The sequence below is a fragment of the Meriones unguiculatus genome, assembly GCF_030254825.1.
Source record: "Meriones unguiculatus strain TT.TT164.6M chromosome 13 unlocalized genomic scaffold, Bangor_MerUng_6.1 Chr13_unordered_Scaffold_60, whole genome shotgun sequence".
NCBI lineage: Eukaryota > Metazoa > Chordata > Mammalia > Rodentia > Muridae > Meriones > Meriones unguiculatus.
Window position 1 is genome coordinate 46563 of NW_026843665.1, and position 7441 is coordinate 54003.

At 44.5% G+C, this 7441-nt stretch overlaps 1 pseudogene; it reads left to right on the forward strand.

The window, feature by feature from the left end:
- Positions 1-259: 259 nt before the first annotated feature.
- LOC132651385 (pro-adrenomedullin-like) lies at positions 260-1119 on the forward strand (annotated as a pseudogene).
- The last annotated feature ends 6322 nt before the right edge of the window (positions 1120-7441 follow it).

Genomic DNA, 7441 nt, shown 5'->3' on the forward strand with positions numbered 1-7441 from the left:
CTAGGACTTGAGTTGGAGACCTCTGGAAGCCTGGCACTCCGGCTTCCTTTGCTTTGCTTGTCACCAACCTGACCAGCCCAAAAGCCTCTGGGTGCCTCTCTGCTCCAAGAAGAGAAAATCAGCAGAACCAGGCAGAGCGCCGCCAAGATGCTCCCCCTCCTGCCACTGCCCTTCCTTCTGCTCCAGGGCTGTGCAGCTGGCCCGTTTGAAAACCCTCAGCTTCTTGCTCCTTTCCAGGGTATCTGAGCATCTGCACAGAATGAAGCTGGTTTCCATCATCCTGATGTTTCTGGGTTCACTCGCCTTTCTAGGCGTGGATGCTGCACAGCCAGAGTCCTTGCAGTGAGTTTGGGGCAGTGCTTTCTTCATTCCTAATACATGGCAGTCATGGAACAATGAGTGATGGCCTGGAGGGGTTAGAAGGAAGTGGAGATGGGAGCTGGCCGGGACATCACTTGAACTCAAGCCAAACACACCTGCTTGTGTTTTCTAGGTGGGATAAGCTGGCACTAAGTAGTGGAGAGATGGAACTGCAGGCATCCAGCAGCGATTCCTCAGAACTCACTGGTGGGGAGACAGTTCCTATGGAGACTTTTGTTCTGGACCAGGAGAAGGAGAGCACATCTAAAACTCCACAAGCCAGGTAACTACACCCTCTGCAGAGGATGTGCCCTTTCGACTACCCAGGCCCCGGGAGGATTGTCCAGGCCAGACTGCAGCTCTGGTGGAGGGAGCAGGTCCCAGGTCCCTCAGGTTCTGTTTGGCCCTGGTCCGAGGTGCTTAGGGCCAAAGCCCTGGTTGGTTAAGTTTCAAGTGTCCTTCCTTCTCTGCAGCACTCCAAGCTCAGCCCACTTTCGAGTCAAACGCTACCGCAAGATGATGAACCCTGGCTCCCACAACTCTCGATGCCGCTTTGGGACCTGCATGTTGCAGAAATTGGCCCAACAGATCTACCAGTTGACAGACAAAAGGAAGGACCCTGTTGCCCCCAAAAACAAGATCGGCCCTCAAGGCTATGGCCGTTGATGCCGGCGTTCCCTGCCAGAGGTCCTCCAGGCCCCATATGTGATGTCCTCCCAAGAGCAGACACAGGCAACCGCAGCCTCCGGGACCCACTGAGTCATCCCTAAGCGCTTTAGGATTTAGTTAAGGGTGGCAGCATTGAACAGTTGGGGTACTTTCCCTTTGGCACCTGCTTTGCACCAGGGAGGACTGAGACAAACCTGCAGAGATCTGCCTGGCTGCCCCTAACGGAGGTAGAGGAACCCAAGATCAAGCCAGGCTCACCACACACACTGAGAAGTACAGACTGTTACTCTTCAGGCAGGGTTCTGAGCCGCTGCCTAGCCTGCTCAGAAACTGGTTTCTCACGGGGAAAATAAGCCTCATTACTACTTGAACTTTCCAAAACCCAGTGAGTAAAAGTGCAATGCTTGTTATACAAAAGTAACAGTCATATTTAAGTTTGTTTGTATCAAGAGGTGCTTTTCTTATAACTTCAAATATGTAGAGATATTTTTGTACATTATATATTGCATTAAGGGCATTTTAAAGGAAATTATATTGTCACCATCCCCTACTTTAAGAAGTGAAGGTCTCAGCGAGCTATAAGGTTGTTTGGTTGAGTATGTGTGAGTGTGTGTGTGTGTAAAGAGGAGAGCGCCTGATTACCACCTGTGGAAGAAGAAAAGACATTATGTCTCTTATAATCTATTTACTTAAAATATGTGACCTGGGAAAAAGCAAACCAATAAACTGTCTCAATGCTGATTCATTTTCAGTTCATGCATCTAAGGAAGGGTGGTCTTGGTTTGGGTTGGCCTGTGGGTGCTGGTGTCTTGCTTCTTGTTTTGGGAAGACAGAACTTCAGTGTGGGTGTAAGCCAACATTTCTTTACACGGCTTTATCTGTCACGAGTTCTGTTGTCCATATGGGTGTACAAAGCGCGTGTCCTGGGTTCACCACCTTGCGTGGCGGCCAGACCAGGAGAGATAGGGTGAGCCCCAGTAGGTAGGCAAGCATGGGCTTCTCAGATTGCCCAATACACTCCCAATTTTATGGGGGTTGCTTACCGAACCTGAGCTAAGGCATTCTTTGGAGACTTTCTAAGTAGAGAGTTTATGCTGCAGCTGCAGGTATTAAATAGCTACTCAGGCAAAGCCAGCAAAATGTTCTCAAGTCTCTGAGAAACTCTCAGCTAGGAGCCCAAGTCCTCACTAGACCCTAGCATCCATGAGTGGGGCTGTATCACCCTCTGCTGTTTGTCACACATGGTCCCTGAGAGTGGTGGACAGTTTAATAAGTGCAGTTTAATAAGTTCTCCTATGTGGGAGTCAGCACATAGCCTTAATGAAAGAAGAAAGAAAGAAAAAAAACAGTTTGCAGATGCCAACTGCCCCCCCCCCGCAACTGCATGATGGCTTGCTGTGCCAGGATAGTTACTCGATGCCCTCATGCTGTGCAGCGAGCAGCTGCTGGCCAGAGACCAAAAGACAGACAGACAGACGTGCAGCCAGAATCGTGCGCCTCTGAGGGCCTGAGACCTTCAATGTTCCTTCTCCCCCTCCAGGCACCTCTTCCTTTCTCTTTCCCAAGTCTTTTTCATGCTCCCTTCCCTTGCCTCTCTCTCCCTTTCCTTTGTCCTTGCTTTCTGTCACCTCCAGAGCAGGTGAGGAGTGCTAGATTCTAAGCTTGAAGGCCAGGTGGCGCCATATACATGCCTACGTAGTAGGCTGTGTATTGTCTTGATCAGCCAATCCTGGAAGATCAATTATTGTGCTTTCCTGAAAGATTTACTGGCCATTTGAACACTCTGAGTTGCTTGTGTCTCTAGCTAGTATAGAATATCTGGAAGCTCTTTGGTTTGAAGGATGGAAGTGTCTGAGAATGGCATTAAAGAGCCCTAGCTAAGGGGCAGGATCTTTTCTTCCTTGCAGAAGAAGAGAATTATACACAATGAAAAGAACTGGGCCTGGGTCTGAGTCTACACACAACCTGATAGAGGCAGCTCATGCTTCAGAAGAAAGTAGCCTACATAGCATGTAGAATGTCCCCACAAGGCTTCAATTGTTGACCCCTTGATATAGGTAGCATCAGTCCCATCCAGTTCCATGCCCTATTTGATCTTAACAATTTCATGAGGCTCCCAGTGAGAGAAGATCATAAATTCAGCAACAGACCATCCTGGCCCCAAGTACTTCTTGCTAAGCAGTAACTCAGAACTGTGCCAGGCACTGAAGAGGCACAAGGCATGTATGCAAGAAGAAATGACTAGAAGCTCCAATCCTGTGCCAGTGGGTTCACGGTGGTCTGAAGGGCCTATGGAAACTGACAAGAGCAAAGACTACTTTGGCCTCATTGACAGTGGCCCAAGCCTCTCACTCATTTCCAAAGTTTGTCCCATAGCCACAGAGACATCCAGCCAAAACCTCACTCTGGCAGAACTTCAACTTACCAGACAAAGTTGCCAAAGACAGGTTGGGCACCAGCTTAGGGGCAGCTGCAAGCAGCGAACAGGCATCTAGCCTTCATCTGAGGGATTCTTATGACTTCAGGGAATTCAAGGCAAGTATAAGCACTGTGGTTCAGCTGCTCAACTAAAGTCTTTCCCATTGCTAAACCTGTGACTTGAGACATTTCGGAGGAGACAGAGACCCTCTTATGACCAGCCTGGTACAGTATTTGGGATTAACTAAAGGTCATCACAAAGCCTTGGACCCTACTCTGGAAGATGTTCAACTGACTTTATGGATATATATCCATCTCTATACAACAGCATTTTCATTTCCTGCATGGATTATCATTAGATGAAAACAACACAATTTGTTTAACTGTTCCTGTCTGCTGTTACACAATATAATTTCCTTTATTTTTCCCATTAAAAATGTTTCTTTTGCATTTATTTTTGGGTCATTTTATGACTTATTTAGGATAAATAATTGGAAGCAAAATGTTGGCAGCGTGAGGGGGGCAGAAGTAGGAGGATCTCTATGAATTCTAGGCTAGTTTGATCTACATAGCAAGTCCCAAGCCAGCCAAAGTTACATAGAGAGACCTTACTTGAAAGAAAGAAAGAAAGAAAGAAAGAAAGAAAGAAAGAAAGAAAGAAGAAAGAAAGAAAGAAAGAAAGAAAGAGAGAGAGAGAGAGAGAGAGAGAGAGAGAAAGAAAGAAAGAAAGAAAGAAAGAAAGAAAGAAAGAAAGAAAGAAAGAAAGAAAGAAAGAAAGAAAGAAAAGACTATGATTTGGGCTTGTGGGTGTGGGCATACAGGTGGGGGCAGAAGACAGCTGTTGGGAGTTTGTTCTCTCCTTCCGATGTAGGCTGGGGGTCAGTGGGGAGAGTGCAGGAGGTCAGTCCTGTGCAGAGCTTCTGCCCACTGACCCACCTCACAGGCCCTTATGATTCTCATACTGTCCTTTATATCTTGAGTACTTAAAAAATCCTTAATTTATTATCTTGTTCTAATAACATGGTTATAATTGTCAGCTGAATCTTCTTCATGCTTCATTTCCTACTATAATCTGAACTTTCTGGTTCATTTTATTAAAGCTTGTTCTGTGTTGTCTGTGTGGACTGGACAGAGGTGAGTCACTCCAGAGAGGCTGTTTGCTTCTTTTTGACTGGTGTGTGTGTGTGTAAAATATAAAATGACTTTTTCCTTCTATGGAGATCAGACAATGTCTCGATCCAATTATTTCCTATTGTATGGAACACTAACATTCAGCCTGTGTCTTGCCTCAAATGGTTCTATTTGTAAATAGCAGTAGGATACATTTTGAGTGCAAAAGCTTAAACAGAATGACTCCATGTCTTGTTTGTGTAAGTAAATAACTGGCACAGAGAATGAAGCAAAAACTTATAAATAACACACACAGCAAATACTAGCACCTATGAAGTTATCAAAGTAAATTGGGAACACATGGATATATCAAAACCCTGTCAGAATGAAATAAAATAAAACAGGCTTGTGAGTATACCAAACACACAAGACCAACAAAGGATGCAAACCTTCAACTGGTTCATGTAAAAAGAGGAACTCCTTGCCCTGGGGAATGGCACTCATCAACCTGTCCTTAGACCATCAGGTATGCATGTCTTCAAGGAGCACCTGAATGCCCGATTCCTTCCCCAGGGCTTCTGCTCTGTGCTGGATCAGCTTTGTGACTGTAGTGACACCAGCTCTTTGCAATAACTCTGGGCTCTTTCACTAAGGTCATTGGAGTCCTGTTATCCTTTTAACCCTTTATTTACAATTCTGTAACATTAAATATATGTGTGTATGAGAAGTGTAATGTGTGGTCTGAGAGTTAAGATTAATAATTGTGGTTGGAATAAAAGACTTGTGTTTGCCCTTTTAAGGCTTTGGCTACCGAGTGATATCTGTAATACTTGGTGATATAACACCAAGAGAACTGATATAGCTGTTAATTTGTTAATTCAATAATTAAAAGTATCCATCTGTATGTATGTATATATGTGTGTATGTATATATGAGTCGCTATGAAAGGCTGGCTTGCTTGGAACTCAAAGCAATAGCCTGCCTTTGAATCCCCACTGCTGGGATAAAGGAACTACAAACTGGCTCAGGTATAATTCTGACATAGCTCCCTTCTGCCACCTTCATAATTTACATCTTCAATGGTCTATATGCAGCCTTTTTCTGCCTTAATATCTTAGAACATCCACTTTTTAAAATAATGTCATGTTTTGTTTTGTTTGTTTGTTTGTTTATTCTTTAAACATTTTAATGTAAAGGAATTTATTTTTGCTTATGATGAGAGGCAGGGATTTCTCTCTCCAAACTGCCAGCCAGTTGTTTAGCATGCATATGAAATAAGATGCACACAGCCTTGCAAGCTGCTTTCTTCAGTCTCCACAAAGAAATCTGAAGTTCTCTGGGGTGACAATGGGGAGAAAGCTAGCCAGGCTCTGTCTTCTACTTCCAGGAAAACAGCTCCACTCCTTTTCTGTTTTATATGTTGGGGCTTCATGTCAGGTTTACATCTTCTTGTAAATGGGTGCTATGATAACTTCTCCAACAGTAAATAGTTGAATGTTTCTGTTCCTCTCATTCTCTTCTGTTGCTCAGTTTCTCATTTCCTGCACTACCTTAACAATATTTGAAAGCTTATTCTGAAACTGTTCAAACTCATGCAAAAGGTACAGATGATAAAATGAAGATTCTTATATTATTAAAACCCAGCAAATAAAGTTGGTTGTGGTATGGGCCAGCATCCTGTCAACTGTATTCTTTTGACTGCAGGAAGACTGACTGTCATCCACAGCACCCTGCAGGTCCTGCTTCAGATGATCCCAGAGTGACTGCTGAACACCACCCTCCACCTCCCATCCAGATTGCTCTACTCCACCAAAGACAGTCATGAGCTACCCTCACATTGTTAGACAGGCGGTAGTGGTGCATACCTTTAATCCTAGCACCCTGGAGGTAGAAGCAGGCAGATCTCTGAGTTTGAGGTCAGCCTGGTCTACAAAGTGAGTTCCAGGACAGCCAGAGCTATACAGAGAAACCTTGTTCTGAAAAACAACAACAAAAATGTTCACTCAAGTTACACAAGTTGCACATGGTCCAGGATTGCCAGGCTCTTGTTGCTTTTGAGCCTAGTTGGTAACCTTTGGTGTCAGTTTGATGGACACCAGTTAGAACAGCGATCCTTAACCTCTTTAGCCTATTACAAACACATGAACTTTGTAGAAACTCTGATAAGACCACCTTGCCAAACTAACTGAACTGGATGCTCTCTGGGCATGGCATGGCACCATTGCTATTTCGAGTGTTTAGCTCCTGAGACCACTCCACTTTGTTTAGCTCATACATTGTCATACCTAGGCATCTCCAAAAATGGATACATAACAGATTAGAACAAAAGGTGACTGGTTTATTTGTTTTAGACTCAGGGCTTCATCTAGTGGAACAGCCAGAAACAAAAGGGCTAACTGCAGCCAGAAGGGCAGGTGTTTAGAGAGAAGGCAAGCTGCAGCAATGAGAAGAAAGCCAGCTTGTGATGAGGCAGCATGAAACAGGTGTTCTGGTGGCCTGTGCAGGCATCCAGGAGGAGCTGCAGTGTGCTACTGGGCACCGGGAACAGCAGAGAGCAAGTCAAATTGTGTGAATTTGTAGTTCCAAGCCTCAGGCAGGAAGACTGTAGGTTCAATGCCAGCCTGGGATGCATACTGAGACATTGCTGCAAAAATCAAAACAACAGCACAAACTTAATAGTAAATAAACAAATGAAAAGAATGAAAGAAAGCCTTCTAGAAACAAGCACACCAAAAGAAGTCCTCCTTGGAATTCAGAAAAAGAACTGGAATTACTGATGAATTGTATCCACCATTCATATGTTAAACTCTTAACCCTCAGACTCTCAGGACCTGACTTTGAAAGGAAATTCAGAAAAATTTAAGAGGGCTGGAGCCAGGACTCA